Source organism: Magnolia sinica, chromosome 4 (genome assembly GCF_029962835.1).
Source record: "Magnolia sinica isolate HGM2019 chromosome 4, MsV1, whole genome shotgun sequence".
Lineage (NCBI taxonomy): Eukaryota > Viridiplantae > Streptophyta > Magnoliopsida > Magnoliales > Magnoliaceae > Magnolia > Magnolia sinica.
Genome location: NC_080576.1, coordinates 69,753,957 through 69,775,012, shown reverse-complemented (window position 1 = coordinate 69,775,012; position 21,056 = coordinate 69,753,957).

Genomic DNA, 21,056 nt, shown 5'->3' with positions numbered 1-21,056 from the left:
GGATCGATCCGTGTTGATTTGCTAGTCGCACCGCTTTATCACTACGATGTTATTATGGGTATGGATTGGCTCACGAGGATGCGAGCTGAGATTGATTGTGAAGCGAGATTAGTGACGATCCATGGACCTGAGGGCGAGATTGTTACTTTCCTAGTTCAGGTCAGTTACCCTATTCGTATTGATTTTTATTCTTCTCTGATGGAGAGTTCGGCCGAGTCAGCGTTGGTTAGTACGCCGGTAGTTCAGGAGTTTGAAGATGTGTTTGAGTCAATTCCTGGATTACCTCCTCAGCGTGAGATTGATTTTGCTATCGATCTTATGCCTGGTGCGGCGCCTATTTCTTTACCCACCTATTGGATGCCTCCAAGCGAAATGGAGGAGTTGAGGAAACAGATAGATGGTTTACTGGAATTGGGTTTTATTCGGCCCAGTGTGTCTCCTTGGGGAGCACCTGTTCTGTTTGTGAAGAAGAAGGATGGTTCCTTGCGATTGTGTATTGATTATCGCAGGTTGAATTTAGTAACTGTGAAGAATAAGTACCCTTTGCCCAGGATTGATGATTTGTTTGATCAGTTGAAGGGGGCACGGTACTTCTCGAACGTTGATCTGCAGTCAGGGTATCATCAGTTGCGCGTCAAGGATGGGGACGTGCAGAAGATCGCTTTTAGGACCAGTTTCGGTCATTATGAGTTCCTTGTGATGTCGTTCGGTCTGAAGAACGCACCGGCCGTGTTCATGGATCGATGAACAGGGTGTTTCGGCCTTTCCTGTTTCGATTCGTCATTGTCTTCATCGATGACATTTTGATTTATTCGGCTAGCCGGGCAGAGCACGAGGAGCACTTAAGGGCGGTTTTGGGTACTCTTAGGGAGCATCAGCTTTTCGCGCAGTTCAAGAAGTGTGATTTCTGGAAAGAGGAAGTCAAGTTCTGGGACATGTGGTGTCCAAGGACGGGATAGCCGTCGACCTTGCCAAGGTAGCTACGGTGCAGGACTGAAAGCAGCCTGGGATTACTGAGGTAAGGAGTTTTCCGGGTCTTGCAGGCTACTATCGACGCTTTATTCAGGACTTCTCGAAGATTGCCGGACCGTTGTCGCACCGACACGGAAGGATTTGAAGTTTGCTTGGAGTGAGCGGCGGAGTTAGCTTTTCGGGAGGTGAAGGACAAGTTAACGTCCTTCCCTGTGCTAGTATTGCGAGCAAGGGGTTAAGTATATTATTTATACCGACGCCTCTCGCGTTGGTCGGGTTGTGTCCTTATGCGGAAGGACGGGGTGATTACTTATGCTTCGCGTCAATTAAGGAAACACGAAGAGAATTACCCTACGCACGACCTGGAATTGGCATGTCATCTTCGCATTAAAGCTTTGGAGACATTACCTCTATGGTGAGGAGTTTGAGCTCTTTTGCGACCACAAGAGCCTTAAGTATATTTTCACGCGGCGTGATTTGAATATGAGGCAGCGCAGATGGATGGAAACATTGAAGGACTTCAAGTTCGATGTTTCTTACCATCCTGGTAAGGCGAACCTTGTGGCGGATGCGTTGAGTCGCAAGAAGGCTTTGGAGTTTACGGCTCCGCTATAGCCGAGTGGGATATGTTGGAGTTCGTGCGTGATTTTGAGCAAAGCTTACGGTGGTTGAGCCGTATGAGGTTATCGCACACATTCATGTACAGCCCTTATCGGCGAGAGGATCGTTGCAGCTCAGGCGGATGATGAGCTTTTGATGAAGATGAGGCGGCGGGTTGGTACAGATGAGAGCTCCGACCGGAGTGTTAGTTCGATGGGGGCCTACGTTTTCGTGGCGGTTATGTGTTCCTAACATCCCTGACTTGAGGCGTGAGGTTCTCGAGTTAGCCCATAGTTCTAAACTTGCGATGCATCCAGTAGCACGAAGATGTATCGGGATATGAAGAGGTCTTATTGGTGGGACAATATGAAGGTCAAGATTTCTGAATTTGTTTCTCGTTGTCTCACGTGCCGGCAGGTCAAGGCAGAGCATCCCGACCTCCTATTGCAGCCCATGCCCATAGTGAATGGAAGTGGGATTTCATCTCTATGGATTTTATTTCGGGTTGCCGAGGACGAGAAAGGGATTTGATTCTATTTGGGTGATCGTCGATCGATTAACGAAGTCGGCTCATTTCTTACCGATCGAGTCACTTACTCGCAGACAAGTTGGCTAGGTTGTATATCAAGGAGATAGTACGCCTGCATGGGTTCCCCTGGAGATTGTGTCCGATAGAGACACGCGTTTTACATCTATCTTCGGACTCGTATCCAGAAGCAATGGGTGTGAAATCGAAGTTCAAGACCGCGTTTCATCCACAAATAGATGGGCAGACGGAGCTCGTGAATCAAGTCCTAGAAGATATGTTGCGAGCTTGTGTTTTGGATTTCAAGGACAGTTGGGATGATTGTCTTCAGTATGCAGAGTTTGCGTATAATAATAGTTTCCAGGCGAGTATCGGCATGACTCCCTATGAGGCGTTGTATGGTCGCCTGTGCAGAGCACCACATTGTTGGGCAGAGATTGGTGAGCGTAGTTTGCTTGGCCCGGAGTTGGTGCAGGTGACCTCAGAGAAGGTTGACATCATTCGACATTGACTTCTGACAGCCTTGAGTAGGCAGAAGAGTTATGCTGATACGAGGCGTCGACCGCTTAAGTTTGAGGTTGGAGACCATGTATTTCTGAAGGTCTCTCCTATGAAGGGAGTTCTGCTGTTCGGTAAGAAGGGGAAGCTGACGCCGAGATTTATTGGTCCATTTCAAGTTCTGGATCGAGTGGGAGCGGTAGCATACCGCCTTGCTTTGCCTACACCTCTTGCGGGCGTGCATAACGTATTTCATGTTTCTATGCTGAAGAAGTACGTTCCTGATCCTTCGCATATTATCAGTTGGGAGCAAGTGCAGTTAAGTGAGGATGCCACTTATGTACTGCGACCGACGCGTATTCTCGACAGGAAGGAGCAGGTGCTGCGTAGCAAGGTTATCCCTCTTGTGAAGGTGCTATGGACGCATCATGGCGTAGAAGAGGCTACTTGGGAATCTGAAGCTGAGGTCAGGAAGACCTACCCTCTGATCCTCGAGGATTATATGAAGGTATGAATTTCGAGGACGAAATTTTCTTTAAGGGGGGTAGATTGTAACGACCTTGGAATTTCTGTGCTAATTTTTCCTTAAGTAGTTGTTTTGGGGTAATTAGCGCTTTACTCGATTGCTTGTGGAATTCGCATCAATCACTTTTAATTGTATCTGCATGGCTCTAATCGTGTAGATTAGTGAGCGCTACGTTACTCTGAAATCTGGGATCCATCGCTAAATCCAGTTGTTCTGGGGAATTTTTGGAGGATCTGGATCGGACCTGGACCGCGCGTCGAAAGTCCGATGGCGATGATCTTAGGCTGTTGCGGTCACCGAGTTGGGCTTGATCTTCACCTCGAAAATCAAGTCGATCTGATGTTCTGGGTCGATTTGGTTGAGCTCGGAGTGAAGAGTGTGAGAACGGTTGGAATTTATTAAGCTTTTATTGAAATCTGAGTCGTGTCGCTTGCGCGACGATTTTAAGCTATCTGACCGTTGGATTCTGACCCAATTTCACCCTCGAATCAGAGAAGATAGCCCAGGCAGGTCATGGTGCTTGTGGACCTGATCGAGTTTCCGTGACCGTTGAATTGAGTGTGGTCCGCCACGGCTGATCTGAAGAGCCGGTCGGTATGAAAACTCAGCTTGACCTAGATCCATGGTCAATGAGCTTAAGTCCGACCTTTCGTGGTTATAGGCCCACCAGAAGTGCTTCGTTGGATCGAGAAAGGCTTACTTTGGTTATAACCTAAGTATACCTTGACCCTGGGGTTATTTCCATCATTTTAAGGCCTATATATAGTCCTTAAAACCCTAGCTCTCATTTCCATACGAATTTTCTCTAACCCTAGCTTGGAAAGAGAGTGGAAAAGAGAGAGTTAGTGAGAGAGATAAGTTGGTGAATCATCTTGGTTTCTTCCTTGTTCTTCTTCATCTTCGAACCTTCACTTTGAATCGTTCTTCTGACGATTCTGAGTTTCTTTTGGGGTAAGTTAACCTAACCCTAACCTGTGTTAGAGCTTAGATTAGACTTGGTGTTGTTGTATCTCATTTCCATCTTTGTTTTAGGGTATTCTAGTGCCGTTGACAAAGACTACTCGTCTAAATCAGCTCGGCGGTTCTTTCTTCGCTTAAGGTGCGGACTTTGAGTGTATAGGTTATGGTTTTCAAGGCTTTCAATCCCAGTTAGTGGTTTATTCTTGTTATGGATGAGATTTCACATGCCAAATGTCATGTTTACATTGCTTTCCTGATATGCATGTGCTATATTGAGATTTGTGTATTCTATGTGTATTTATAAAGTACCGTATACGTATAAAATATGCACTTATGTTTGCCATGATTAATTGTCATGTATGTATGCTAGATGCATGTATGACAACTCCTTGATAAAAGGAATTGTCTAAGTGCATGTATTTCAACATGCGTCATGTATGTTGTTCCATGTATGCTAAGTGTTTGTAGAAATGCATGAATGATCTAAGTGTAACTTATTACACTTATTGCGGGCATTGAGAAGTGATTCTCAATACTCCTATTGATGCGCATGATTTCCTTTATGCAGTTACATTCTAAGTTATTTAAATTCAAGCATCTCCTATGCTTACATTTATGTTAAGTTGATATTCTTCAGATGAGTATGTACCATGATTTGAGTGGTTGTTCCATTACTGTTTTACATTCCATATGAATACCTGTAGTAGTGTAATGTGTTTGGGACTATGCCTTAGTCCAGGAAATCGGTAATTGACCCTATGAATCGTGGTTGAGATTGCTTTCGCCACGTAGGACGTATTAGACGAACCCGAGCCGTATTAGAGTTGGCGGCAGTGGTTTGGCCACGCGGAGTGTTTGCGCACTCTATGTCGTTCAACTCAACGTGCGCTCGTGCTAGTCGAGTTCGTCAAGTAACCCGATTGTCCGATGTATGTTAACCATGTATGGACGCTACTGCTTGAATCTAGGGTACCGAACTTACCAGTGAAATCCTAATAACCATGGTACCTGATCCGCTAAGACTCATGAGCCGGACATGGTGGTATGGGACACCGTGGTCGAGCTGTCGGCCTACGCTGGGGTGACGAACCTCCCCGTAGTGACCAGTGAGCAACTTAACTCGTGAGCCGATTATGGTGGTATGGGACACTATATTCGTGCTGTCGGCCTACATTAATTGGTGACGAGCCCTTTGCAGTGACCTCGAGCATACCTGGATACCGCAAGGAGGTGACGAGCCGATATGTGGTAGTAAGGGCATGAAAGGCGTGCATTGATTGGTGACGAGCCCTTTGCTACGACCTCAACTATATGATCGTATGAGATGTCTAGGATTGACAACCCTAGAATGGATCACTGTTTGGATGGTGACATGAGGAAGGTATCTTAGCTTCCCAATCCTGCTGTATGAATTGGACTAATAACAACTTGGTAATCATATCCATGCACCGCATTTGCATGTGCTTTGTAGATGTGGCGCACTTTGAGGCAATGTCATGCGTAACATAAGATGAAGACGCTGAGGGTGTACGCGTGAGGGCACGCATCATTTCGCATACATCCTTGCATTAACAAGAGTACTTAGGATTTATTTAATTATCTTGCTTTATCATTACTATTTGATTGAACTAATAACATGTTAACTAGTGCCTTATTGTTCCACTGAGTTGATCACTCACTCCCACGTTTCTAGGGCGGTGTTACACACCCACCAGACTCTGTCTTAGGTTCTGATGTTGCAGATGTGGATGCGACGTCTGAGGCAGAGCGGGAGCTGGATGACGACGAGGCTGCCTTCTCCTATATGCAGTTTTCAGACGGGTTCTAGCGAGCCTCGGTCTTTTGCGCGGGATCTCTGGGATTATTTTTGGGAACTGAAATGATGTACTTAATACTTAAATTTTGTTAAATAACACTTTCACACGATCTGGCTTGTATATGTAATTCAGGGATTTACACTTGTACACATATTTTGCTATAAGTCTTCCGCTTGCTTTGTTCACTTATCCCTGAATTATATCTGTGTTTTGGCTTAATCTATTCCATGTTTTATGCACTAATATAGTCAACATACATTCATCATTAAATATGTTGCATAAGTGATGTTTTGGAACTCGGGAGCTGAGTTATGCTCGACCCCCGAATTTCAGGGCGTTACAGATCCATACTAGGGTCATCAGTCCTAGATATCTCATACGATCATATGGTTTTAGGTCGTTGCAAAGGGCTCGTCACCAATCAATGCACGCCTATCATACCTTCACTACTACACTAAGGCTCATCACCTCGATGTGGTATCCAGGTATGCTCGAGGTCACTACAAAGGGCTCGTCACCAATCAATGTAGGCGACAGCACGAATATAGTGTCCCATACCACCATAATCGGCTTACGAGTTTAGTTGCTCACTGGTCACTATGGGGAGGCTCGTCACCCCAGCGTAGGCCGACAGCTCAACCACGGTGTCCCATACCACCATGTCCGGCTCATGAGTCTTTGCGGATCAAGGTACCATGGTTAATAGGATTTCATTGGTAAGTTCGGTACCCTAGATTCAAGCAGTAGCGTCCATACATGGTGAACATACATCGGACGATCGGGTTACTTGACGAACTTGACTAACACGAGCGCACGTTGGGTTGAACGACATAGAGTGCGCAAACACTCCGCGTGGCCAAACCACTGCCGACAACTTTAATACGACTTGGGTTCGTCTAATGCGTCCTACGTGGCGAAAACAACCTCAACCACGAACTTAAGGCTGATTACCGATTTCCTGGACTAATGCATAGTCCCACACACATTACACTACAACAGATATTCATAACTGTAATTTAGAATAGTAATGGAACAACAACTCAAATCATGTAGAACGCAAGCTTTTGAAGAATATCAACTTAACATAAATGTAAGCATGAGTAATGCTTGAAATTAAATAACAAGGAATGTAACTAGCAAGAAGGAAATCGTGCACACTAGTGGGAGAGTCGAGAATCGCTTCTCAACACCCATACTAGGTTGAAACATCACACTTTAGATCATTCAGACATTTCTACAAACACTTAGAATACATAGTTCAACATACATGACGTATGTTGAAATACATGCAGTTGAACAAATCCTTTTACCAAGGAGTTGTCATACATACATCTAGCATACATACATGACAAATAATCATGGCAAACACAAGTGCATATTTTATACGTATACGGTACTTTATACATACACATAGAATACACAAATCTCAATAAATCACATGCATATCAGGAACGCAAAGTAAACACAACATTTGGCATATGAAATATCATAACAAGAATAAACCATTAACTGGCATTGAAAGCCTTGAAAACCATAACCTATACACTTAAAGTCTGCACCTTAAGCCAGAAAAGAACACCGAACTGATTTCAGACGAGTTGTCTTCGTCAACGGCGATAAAATACCCTAAAGCAAGAATAGAAATGAGATACAACAACACCAAGACTATTCTAAGCTCTAACACAGATTAGGGTTAGGTTAACTTACCCAAAGATGAACTCAGAATCGTTAGAATAACGATTCAAAGTGAAGGTTCAAGGATGTAGAAGAACAGGAAAGAATCTAAGATGATTCACCAACTTCTCTCTCACTATCTCTCTCTTTTCCACTCTCTCTCCAAGCTAGGGTTAGAGAAAATCGTATGGAAAAGAGAACTAGGGTTTAAGGACTATAAATAGGCCTCAAATTGATGAAAATAACCCCAGGGCCAAGGTATACTTAGGGTATAACCAAAACCTGACTCTCGCGATCCAACGAAGCACTTCTGGTGGGCCTATAACCACGAAAGGTCAGACTTAAGCTCACTGACCATGGATCTAGGTCAGGCTGAGTTTTCGTACCGATCGGCTCTTCAGATCAGCCGTGGCGGACCACACTCAATTCAATGATCACAGAATCTCGATCAGGTCCACAAGCATAAGGACATGCCTGGGCCACCTTCCCTGATCAAAGGGAGAAATTGGGTCAGAATCCAACGGTCAGATTGCTTAAAATCGTCCCGCAAGCGACACGACTTAGATTTCATAAAAGCTTAATAAATTTCCAACCGTTCTCACACTCTTCACTCCGAACTCAATCAAATCGACCCAGAACAACATCTGGACTTGATTTTCAAGGTGATGGTCAAGTCTAACTTGGTGACCGCAATAGCCTAAGATCATCGCAATCGGACTTTCGACCTGCGGTCCAGGTCCGATCCAGAACTTTTAAAAATTCTCCAGAACAACTAGATTTAGCGATGGATCCTAGATTTCAGAGTAACATAGTGCTAACTAATCTACAAATTTTGAGTCATGCAGATCAAATTTAAAGTGATTGATGCGAATTTCACAAGCAATCGAGTATAGCGCTAATTACCTCAAAAACAACTACTTAGGGAAAGATTAACACAAAATTTTCCAGGGTCATTACAGTAGAGGAGGTTGCTTTCAAGATTTTTGGATCGTAAATAGCGTTGATTTCTTTCATTGGAATCTTCAATGCCTGTCATTCCCCCAAATTCCAATTATCATCTATGATGAGTAATGACTCCACGAATAGTGGACACACCTTGCTTTCCATGCAATTACCAACTTTGCTTAGCTTCTATACTTAAGAGGGATGTCTTTGATCTATAGTTACATGAAGCGTGAAGCAAAATGACAAGAGATTCAAGTGCGGGAGTGGGGAAGGATCTGTTTCAAAATGTTTTGAAGTATAAACACATAGGAAGTGGCAGTGGAGTGCAAGTCCGAAGTGGGTTTTGAAGTGAGAGCAACACCTAGTTAGAAGGATCGTGCAACTAAGATCCAATCATCCACTCACTTATCCATTCTCACTCCCATTTAAATTTTCTTTCAAATCTCTTTCAAGCTTTGACACTAGGCACTAGAGACACTAAAGAATTTCTTTAATGATAATTAGATATTAGATATAGATTTGGTTAGTTTTGATCATGCACTATCTCCTAGGATCTCCTAAAATTTGGTTGGATGCAGTCCACTTATATATATTTTGTAATTTCTTCAAACAACGCATCTCCACAATGTAGCCCTAAATCTATTATGATATTAGAGCCAACACCACGTCCTATATTTGAGTCATGGTCCCACAGAAGTGGCAACCTATGGAAATGGCTACCCGTACTAGAGTGAAATCTGCCATGATGTTAAAAGGGTTACCAATATAACTAGTGTGCAACCGCCTTGCTATCATAGGGTGGAAAGGGCTATTTGGATAACCAAAGTGCAACCATCATGCTCTCCCCAAGTAGAAAAGGGCTACTGGAAAGTGCTACTTGGAAAAGAGATCAGAGTAACTGCTATATAGTGGGGCCACCATGGAGATCCCAATGATTTAAAGACCCTAGCTTGATGTGTTCCTTTACTCCTAGCATTTTTGGCATATTGGTTAGTGGTGCAACCTAGTTATCAAGTCAATGGGATCTCAACACCTGCATCACAAAGAAATATACAAGATTATACCCACAAGAAATTTGAGTAGATAGGGAGAAATGCCTTTATTGATATTAAACTCTCTTATAGATACTAAAGAAAACTCACAAACTCGAAAAACGTGAATTGCCCAATCTCTTGCACAATCTCCCCTTTTATAAACCCTAAAGACAATCCCCATGAATTTTTAATGAAGATTCCCAACTATTAGATTGATTTCGAATCAATCTATAATTTATTTAAGATAATAGCAATCCTACTAACAGATATTTAGCTTAAAATAGAAAAAAAAAACCAAAAATATTTATTCATATATTTCACATTAGCCCTCTATCTTCCACAAATGACAAATGTGATCTTGATATTTAGGCTCTAAATCTTGCAACAAACAACCCAAAATCAACACATGTTGGGCCTTACTATGGGCCACATCATTCTACCTAGGTTGGAAGAACTCGACTCCGACAAGTTGGAAGCTTTATACAAGTAGTAGAGGTATAGATTCAATTTTTTTAATTCATCATGATATATGTGCATTTAGAATAGGGTGTTCTTCCATTTCACAAAGTATTGCTTGTATTGGCCTCATCAAGTGGCAATGGTCTTCATGCGCACAATTTGTTCAACTTATTCCCTCTTTTTCCTGCAGGAGTTGTTTATTCATATTGATAATAATTTCAACTTGCATGTTAGGCACCTCGCCCTGGTACTCATACAAATTTGCCATATTGAAAGTTGGTGAGATATTTAAATCATTTGGCAACTCGATCTCATTAGCATTATCAGTTAATTTCCTCTTGACTCAACAATTTGATGTGGACCAATCTTCTTAGACTTGAGTTTGTTGTAAGTTCCTCTTGGAAACTTTTGTTACGGTGATAAACCACAATTGAGTCACCTTCTTTGCTTGACATGAGCTTGTAGATTTACCTCTACCGGGGGGGATTGCGAGCTTTTGCGGTTGGATAGATTCCTAGGGTCTGCGGGTTGGACTGAAAAGTTCCCGTTGGTCACTCAGCGTGCTCTTCCTAGGACAATATCGGATCACTACCCCATTGTATTAGAGATCGAATAAAAAAATTAGGGTCCATGTCCTTTCAAATTCGAACCATCTTGGTTGGAGATAGATGGCTTTATGCAGCTTGTTGCCGATTGGTGGTCATCTTTTTCGGTTGTTGGCTTTGTCGGATTTAGGTTAAGTAGAAAGCTGAAATTATTGAAGGATAAAATCAGAGGCGGAATTTGACAGAATGGTGGAAGAAATTCATGACTTGGACTTATTAGAAGAGAGGGGAAGCTTATCAGTAGAGAATAAAGCAAAAGGGGATGCTTTGTATTTGAAATTTGTTAACCGGTCTAAGGAAAAGGAAATTAAATGGCATTAAAGATTGAGAGCGGTTTGGCTCAGAGAAGGTGATAAGAAAACTAGATATTTTCCATAGAATCGCTAGCATACGCTTGGGCTTATGCCAATAACATTTCTAGCTTGATTGTGGATGGTTCGAGGTGTTTGGAACAGGGCAAGATATGGGAAGCAATTGTGCAATTCTACAAGAACCTTTTATCTGGTGAGTAGTGGGAATGATCGCGGTTAGACAACTTGGAGTTTGAAGAACTTCCTTGTGGGGATGTTGCTTCTTTAGAAGTGCCATTTTAAGAGGATGAGGTCTATCTATGCCACGATTGGTTTGATGTGCGAGGACAAGGCCCCGGGGCCAATTGGGTTTCCTAAGCTATTTTTTCAGAAATTTTGACATGTGGTGAAGAAAGATGTAATGGATTTCCTCATAGAGTTTTATGAGCATAGTCGTTTGTCCTCCAAACTTGTAGCTACCTTTATTGCTTCAATTCCCAAAGTGGACAGTGGAAATTTTGAAAAACTTCAGCCCTATCATTCTAATAGGGGGCCCATACAAAATACTGGCTAAAATTTCTTGCATCTAGGTTTAAGAATGTTTTATATAAGGTAATTTCTAAGAATTAAGGTGCTTTCATTTCAGGCAGACAAATTATGGACAATGCGCTTATAGCTCATGAATGCATAGATGTCGGGAACAAGGAGGAGAAGTGGGTTAGTCTTCAAGTTGGATATCGAGAAGGCATACGACCATGTCGATTGGAAATTTCTTTATTACATGCTTTTTAGATTGGGTTGCGGTCCGAAGTGGAGGGGGTGGATTAGGTCTTGTGTGCAATCCGCCTCTTTTTCCATTCTTATTAATGGATTGTCAAAAGGCTTTTTTAGAGCTTCTAGGGAGTCTCTGGCATGGAGATCCTTTATCACCCTATTTGCTCCTCGATCACCATAAATGGGCTTTTCAGTGGGTTTATGATTTCAATTATTGGACCTCAAATAAGTCATCTTCAATAAGTGGACAATACGTTACTTTTTTGTGATGCGGATGTGGTTTTAGTTGATAACCTCTAAAAGATTACAAATTTACAATATGTTTTGAAGTTGTGTCAAGTCTGAATATAAATGTGGTTAAGTCTGGGATGCTGGGTATTAAGGTTGGTGGAGAGGAGTTGTGTCGACTTATGAACATATTTGGGTGTAAAGTGGGGTCTTTTCCTTTGACATGGTTCGGGTTGCCTCTTTGCATTGGGAAGCCGACAAATTACCTTTACGATAGGGTGATGGAAAGAATTGAGAGGAAATTGACTAATTGGAAATGTTGATATCTTTCTTTGGGTGGGTGTTTAACTTTAATTAAGATGACATTTTCCAATATGCCCATATGCTTTATATCTCTCTTCAAATGTCCCAAGTCGGTATTAGATATGCTTGGGAAGCTAAAGAAGAGATGGTAGGAAGTTCCACCTCCTTAGGTGGGATGAAGTGTGTAGGTCGGGGGGTGCCAGCCTCAAAAGTTTGGTTAATATGAATCTCACCCTTATTGGGAAGTGGATTTGGAGATTTGGATCCAAGCTGGAGAGCGATATCAAATAAAAATGGCTGACCAAGGATGGATGGTTCATGAAGAGATCTTCTTTATATAGAGCCTCAAGCATTTGGAAGGCAGTTGCGGTGATTGAACACTCGGTTTGTAGGGGAATTTCTTTCAATCTCAATAGTGGGAACTGCATCCGGTTTTGGGTGGATTTTTGGTGCAGTAATAGTGCACTCTAAGATCTATTCCCTAGAGTGGCCTCCATTGCTTCTGATCGCTTTATCTTGGTGGCAGAATGTTTCTTTATTTGTGGCGGCTATGTAGTTTGGAATCCACCTTGTCGTAGGAATATGTCTAATGAAGAGTTTGTTGAGTTTGTCAGGCTGTTACAACACCTAAAGGATTTTATTCCTTCCTCTTAAGAAAGCGATTTAATGCTTTGGTTGGTGCATCCCTCTGGCAAATTCTCTATCAGTTCTTTATTTCAAATAATACGTTTGTCACATTAAACCCCTAATCCATCGCATCCTTATCATCATTAGTTTTATGGAGCTCCTCCTCAGGTAGCAGATTTTGCCTAGCTAGTGGGTCGAAAGAGGGTCCTCAGGTTAGCAACTTTTGCCTAGCTAGTGGGTTGGAAGGGGGTCCTCACGGTGGATAACCTGAAGAGATCTCTTATCCTTCCCAACATCTACCATATGTGTATGAAGGATGCGGAGTTGATTGATCACTTTTTTATCCATTGCCCATTTACCAGGAGAGTGTGGGAGTACTTTTTGTGTTTGTTTGATATTGCATGGGTGATGCCAAAGTTAGTGATTGATTTCATGGGAGAGTGGCATGGGGTGGAGTTGGCAAGGTTGGTAAAATTGTATGGAGGTTACCTCTCATGGCCGTCTTTTGGGCTATTTGGGGTGCTAGAAATGGGTGTTGTTTTCGGAATGAGAAAGTGAGCGTTGAAGATGTTATTAGGAAAGTAAAGTTTTTGGTTTCAAGTTGGGTTGTCTATGTTAAAGTTATGTGCTAGTCTTTTATTTTAGTTTAGCTTGTTGAGTTGTATTCTTTTCTCGCTTTTGTGAGCATTTTAATAAAGTTTCTATTATCTCTCTCTCTCTCTCTCTAAAAAAAAGAGTCACCTTCTTTATATATTTTCTTGGGTTAATATTCATTTGCAGCTTATCTGTACTTGGCTTTTACCTCTTTAATATCCTTCTTATGCTTCTTTTAAAAAAAAAAATTATTATTATTATCTTTTGTAGTTCTTTGTGTTGGACCATTCAATTGGGAGGAGTTCGGATTGTTTGGATGGACTCATTCGGTAATGTGTAAGATTTAACATGTTCGAACCCAATGCCAAGTCAATATGGTGCTGAATGTTCCTCAAAGGAGGAAGTGTGGTCGAGAGTTCTTCAAGCACCAAGTCTTAATATTTAAGGAGCTTTTGCATGATAGGTGAAACATGCAATAGTTTTGCTTCTTATTTAGCAACTAAAACATAGATGATGTCAGTCTCCTCTCTTTCTTTTTCTGACTTTTCTACACCGAGAGAATTTTTGCTCTCCCCTTTATTAGATTTGGCCACTGGAAGCTATTTCATTGGGTGTCATACTATATTAACACCATTCTTGACAAAGGAATAAGTGTTAGTTTGAGTCAAATGCACCATATCTCGGTCTCATGACCATGGTCTCCCAAATGAAATGTAGCATGCATCCATGGAGACCACAACACACCACACCTCATTCTTGTATTTAAACTTAATAAAAAAGGAAAATAAGCACCTAGAGTTAACAAAAACTTCTCCTTTTTTAAACTAATGAATCTTATACGAACTTGGATGGTTATGTTTTTTTAGTTTTTATTTATTCACCATTTTTGTGAGACAATTTTCTAGCTACTCTCCTTGTTTACCAAAATCGTGCATTGTTTCGACAAGAAACAAAAGCATTTGGTTTGGGGGATTATCTCATTTAATCATAACAAAGAGAAAAGAAAGAGAACAATCATCATATCATTCATACTGAGTTCATTCACATCCTTTGATTTCCCTTGATTCTAAGATAGGCTATCCAAAATACACGTATTGAAAGAGTTTGAATATCAAATCTGGATATCAAATCTCAAATCCAGCAGCATTTCAGCTTATAATTTGCTCATCCCATTAAGAGAAATGTTGTGAGGATATGATTATCTCATATCTCCTTCTTGAGCTCATATTCCTGTAGGGAAGAAAGACTTGATTCCCTCTGACAATTCTGGCAGAGTTTTCACTCCATTGCATTTATTGCCATGCAACAACAGGGTGTTGCGCGGGCCCGCGTAACACCATGTTGTTGCGCGGTCCAGCACAAAGCCTCTTTCTTTTTCCTCCATTCTCTTCTTAATACCTTCAAATTCTTCTTCTTCTCTGGAGCTCTGATCTTCTTCAGAATCTTCAACATGTCCAAATGAGAGGGGGAATGGGGTATTTATAGGCCTTCACACGTGCGAACCCTCGATCTTTGTGCCATGGGACCCACCTTTCATCAGATCCTAGCCATTCCACTCATTCTGGTCATACTGACATTGTGCGGGTGCGCGCAACCAATGAGGGGGTTTGTGCGGACCCGTGCAATCAGTACACCTTACGCAAGTTAGCACAACACCATGGAATGAAGGGGTTTGTGTGGTCCCGCATAATCAGTGAGGGGGTTTGTGCGGACCTGCGCAAACAATGTGCTTTACGCGGGTCAGCACAACGCCATGGATCCCTTCTTTCTCTCTTTCTTATGTTCCTTTCTTCCATAATTTCCTTTCTCTTCTATTCTTTTTTCTTCTTTCTTCTTTGTCTATAATATCTTCTCTTCTCTCAAAATTCGTTCTTTATCATTTGTAGTTTTCATCAACGCATGATGGAAACTTCGTATATTTTTTTGTGCACCAACATGCATATCTTCCTACTAAAAGTGCAAATGGTGTGGAAGCTATTGTATTGCTACTATCACCCCTCTTCAATTACTTGAGTTTTAATAGCATAGTCTGTTGTATAACTAACAACTCGCCCTATTACTATACACTTCTACTACATCTTTCCTAGTATGTGCCCCCTATCCTCATATGCATGTTCTTCATATTCCATGTCATATTCGGCTTTCATTTGCATGCAGTTGGGAGTATCTTCAACATATTCTCCTTCCTTAACCAAATTTACTTTAATTATGGACTGATGTTCATGATCATGAAAAGAACAATGTCCTGGTTGCTTTCACTTCAAGCACATGAAAGGAGTGTTGCTTTGTCTCGTCTTGAGTACACTAGCCCTTGTCTATAACCATCTCCTCTGAGTTGGGGTTTGACTTCATTATTGGACATTGGCATATTGTGCCTTAACCTATGGGAGGCTTTGTGGTTGCCTTATGTGGAAAATTAGCTTGCTGCCCCATTATTGATGATGGTCCTCATGAGGTACCAAATGGTTTCCTAAGTCCCCAATTAACTATCTTCTCAACTTCTAATGCAAGTATGTATGCATTGAACATCTTAAATACAAGTTTGAAGTCAATTCATTTATGATGTTCGAGTTAAGATCATTAAGATATCTTCAAATCTTTTAGCCTTCATACTCAAGGAACCCTTCCTTGATGTTAATTTATGGAACTCCTCGGTATATTTGTTTAACAATTTGTTCCTTTAACATAGATTATGACATCTTTGATAGAGGTCACAGGCAGAAGTCATAGGTAAAAACTTCATTTTTAACTTTATTTTCAACTTTTCTCAAGAATTTACTTTCTCTTTACCTTGAAGGATTTGTTCGGCTTGGGGATTGTCCCATCATGCTAATGCATGAACGGAAAACTACATAACTATTAATTTAAATCACGATTTCCTTGTATTTGAACACCTTTTGCGCCTTTCAAATGGAACAAGTTGTCAAAATGTAAATGACCATGGAATTCAAGAATTTCTACCTTAATTTTGAGCTCTCTATCATGTTTCAATGACTAAAGGATTCTATCATTGGCATGGTATGCTAAAATGGGGCAACAATGATAAATGTTATGCGTTATAAGGCTGAAATGGCCTCATAACAGGGCCAAAATAGATTTTTTGAAGAAAGAAAAAAGGAAAAAAAGAAACGTTATAATAATCATTACAAGGGCTGTAATGGCCTATAATAGTAACGGTGGTGGCCGTTATGGCTACCATTGCCATTATGGAATACCTTGATCATTGGTGTCTTCACAAGCTAGGCTGCCCATTATTGGTTAGGACCTTGGTGGGGACTTCCCTCTACGTATTTCAACTGTGGTCTCTTGATTTTCTCACTGCTAGAGCTCTCTCACTTTATTAGTGAGATTGTCTACCATGTCATGGCTTTAAATATCGATATTGTATTAGTTGATATAGGTGTATCGTGTCCATATCAGCATGATATGATACAAAATATGGGTTAATATCGGCCCTTGTTAGAAAGTAGATAACGTTTCAGGCTAATATGGCCTGTATTGGCACTAATATGCCATACTCGTATCAATCAGACCGATATGAACATAAATACCCCCAATCGGCCCCCTTTTTCATTTTTTTTCTCTTTTCTTTCTTCTCCTTTATAATTTTTTCGATGAGAGATTGTTTGAGGCCCATTTCCAAACAAATCTACATCAAATTTGATGATCAAAACCAGGTTTGAGAGATCGAATCGAAGGATTAAAGGCTTAGTACCCTATTATGGAAAATTTTAAAAAAAAGTGATTTTTTTTTTAGGTTTATTCTTAAGTGGGGCGAAGTTTGCAAACTAGTGTCGGGGGGGGGGTAAGCATATAAATCTTGTTCTACTGGGGAAATAGCATTGGAGATTCGGCACCGAAGATGGCTGACTATGGAGGGAGAGTGTGGCTAGCACATATAGGGTGAATGAGGGAGGTTGGTTTGTGAAGTGGTCGTCACTATATCACGCCTTAAATATATAGAAAGGGATAGTAACAATTGAACATCTTGTTCGTAGCAGGGTAGCTTGTGCTCTTGGAAATGGCTCTCTTATCCATTTTTGGGTGGATATCTAGTGCGGTGATGTCTCTTTAGGAGGCTTTCCATAGGTTGTCTCTTCTTGCCCCAGACTGTCATATTCCTGTCACCAGATGCTACTCTATAGTGGGGAACATGATTGTTTAGAGCCCCCCTTGTTGCAGAAACTTCAATGATGCTGAGACGTCAAACTTTATTGCTCTGTTGGATCCTTCGTCGCTCCAAGGTCCTTCGTCGAATGGGGATTAATTAAATTCGAGAGCTCACCCTTTCAAGAGATTCTCGGTCCGATCTTTATTCTACGCGATTTCAAGCTTAAGCATCTCCTCAAGGCCCCCTCATCCTTTTCATCACTAGTTTTATGGGGCACCCCCAAGAGTGGCAGTTTCATTTGGCAAGTCAAAAGGAAAAGAATTTTGACAATCAATAATCTTCAGCGAAGATCCTTAATTCTTCCCAATACATGTTTAATGTGCTTAAGGGACGCTAAGCTATTGCCATTTGTTTATTGATTGCCATGTTGCTCGAGCAATGTGGGAGTTCTTCTTCTCTATCTTGCACCTGACTTGGGTAATGCCGAAGTCAGTGGATGATCTCCTTTGGGCTTGGCATGGCGGCGGTAGTTCAAAAGATGGGAAACAAGTGTGGAGGTTTCTTATCATGGCAGTTTTCTAGATTATTTAGAAGGAACGAAACGAACGATTTTTTCGGGAAAAAAGCACATTGGTCGACTTCTTGATTGTGAAGATTATCAATCTTTTGTTGGGATGGGTGCTTTATGCTAGCAGCTAGGGCTATATTTTTTCTTTCTTTTTCTTTGGCCTTGCATTCTTTTCCTACTTGCGGGCTTTCCAACATATTGTTGTTTCCTCTCGGAAAAAAAAATGAACACTATAATACCAAATCGAACAAATTGTGTTTGATTTTTTTTCATTTGGGTTTTCCCCCCGTTTTTATTTATGCTGGAATTTTATGAAAAAAAAAACTTTTTTCTATTAATTGTTGTAACGGTGCATGAAGAGTCTTTTAATAATATAGATCTATAAATTCACACTTGCATTAATTAAATATATTTTTTCAACATTTTTATTTTGTATTTTTAGGTAATTTTTTGGGCATTTTTTATTTTTATTTATTTTTTTATTTTTTTATTTTTGTCGAAAATAATTTTAGGAAAATGATATGAATGATAGATCTAGGTAAATCTATGTTGTTTTGAACATAGGTCTACCATTTGTTGCTGGGTTTAAATTATTTTGTATTTTTAGGTAATTTTTTGGGCTTTTGTTTGTCGAAAATAATTTTAGGAAAATGATATGAATGATAGATCTAGGTAAATCTATGTTTATTTTGAACATAGGTCTACCATTTACTAATGGGTTTAAATTATTTTTGTAATTTTGGGCCATTTTTAGGCATTTTTTGAATTTCCTTTTTCCCCCCCCCAAAATTTCTTTTAGGGAATGTTTAAACTTAGATTGAAGTTCTTTGAACATGGATTTATAATTTATAAGCTGTAATTTTATTTTTAATGTATTTCACCATTTTTTGGTATAAAAAAAAATTCAAAAATCAGATTGGGGAAATGAAAATTTATTATTTTTTGAACATTAATCTATGTTATTTACACATAGATCTACCATCTATGGGCTGTAATTTTGTTTTTCTAATATATTTTTAACCATTTCGTAATTTTATTTTATTTTATTTTTCAAAAATCAATTCTTGGAAATGGGAATATGGATGAAATGTGATCAAAGTTCTTTGAACATAGATGTATAATTTATAAGCTGTAATTTTATTTTTAACGTATTTTCATCATTTTTTGGTAATTATTTTTTTTTTCAAAAATTAGATTGGGGAAATGAAAATTTATTGTTTTTTGAACATTAATCTATGTTATTTGCACATAGATCTACCATCTATGATCTGTAATTTGTTTTTCTAATATATTTTTAACCATTTCGTAAAATATTTTTTTTCAAAAATCAATTATGGGAAATGGAAATATGGATGCAATGATAGAATGAATACATTAATTTTCAGCACTTGCACTTGATCTTCACCACTTTTACTAACGATATCAATTATATATTTATATGTGTGTTTACAATGGTACCATACCCATAATTATGTGTTTTACACTATTACTATTATGATCTGAATCATTTTATAGTCCAATAGTTAATAAGTAATGGTATTAGTAATATATGATATCAATTTATGATATATATCAACAATTAATACAAATAAAATAAAATAAAATAAAAATCAACATCATAGCTTATAGTAGGTCAACCCGACATACAACATTCTTACCAAAGAATGATCCAATACACCATTAAATACATGGTAACAAAAAAAGAAGATAGATTCTTTGAGATCTCATTTCCCCCTATTTTTCTAATGTTTTATGTATTTCTTTGGCTAAAAAAATTCTGTTCTATACAGGTTGATACTGATACGCGACACTATATTGGATCATTTTTTGGTCAAGCTATGCTCGTCGATACTAATATTCATAACTATGTGCCGTATGCGTGAGTTGATCGACTTGCTCTATGACCACATGGATCAATTAGGTTGTGCAAATTCTTTCTGTGTCACCCCCTTTAAAGCTATTAGGAGATGATGTAAAGTTGAAAAGCCCCCATCGAGCACCCACTCTGACGCCAAAATGGTACAACCGAATTATTGAATTAATGAGAACTCGACACCTGAATCGCAAAGAAATGGACAAGAGTACACCCACAAGAACATTTAAGAAGAGTGGTTGAAATAACTTTATTGACATCAAACTTCTCTTACAAATACTTAAGAAAACTCAAAAACTTGGAAAATGTGAAAAGTCGTGCCTCATATGTGCCAGCCACCCCCCCCCCCACAATAAACCCTAAAGACAATCCCAATGAAACTTTAATGAAAGTCCCCAACTATTAGTTGATTTCAAATCAATTTATAATTTATTTAAGATAATAAGAAGCCAATTAACAAAGATTTGGCCTAAAATAACAAAAATAGAAATATTAAATATTCCAAAAATCAATCATATATTCCATATCAGCTCCTTATCTTCCACAAATGGCTAATGTGATCTCTAACATTTAGGCCCTAATCTAGCAACAAATAACCCAAAATCAGCACATGTTGGGCTTTATGGTGGGCCTTGGGCCTACATCAGTTAGGTTCTTAACAAATTGATATCATACTTGGGCCCCTGATCTTTCAGGTTCTCTTATTCAGATCACCGTCTGCTCATTGCAGTCTGATTAGTTGTTAGCTGCAGAACGATCGTCGTTTGTACATTGTAGCACTGACCTGTTGCTGTAGTGATCGGCCTACACTACAGCCTTAATTAGGTACAACACCAGATTTGTCTTGAGCAAGATTATTGTTTGAATCTTACCATACCCTAGCCTTGACCCGCCTCTACACACATCACATGTGACTCTCTGTTTAGCATTGTCTTCGTTTATAAAAACCCATTGTTGCCTAATCAGTTCGAAATCCCCGTTGTTGCCACTCCAAAAGCCCTAGGACCAACGGAACGTGTCAACCTAGGCTTTTTAAACCATTGGCACATCCATGGCAGCCCACTTTATGGTG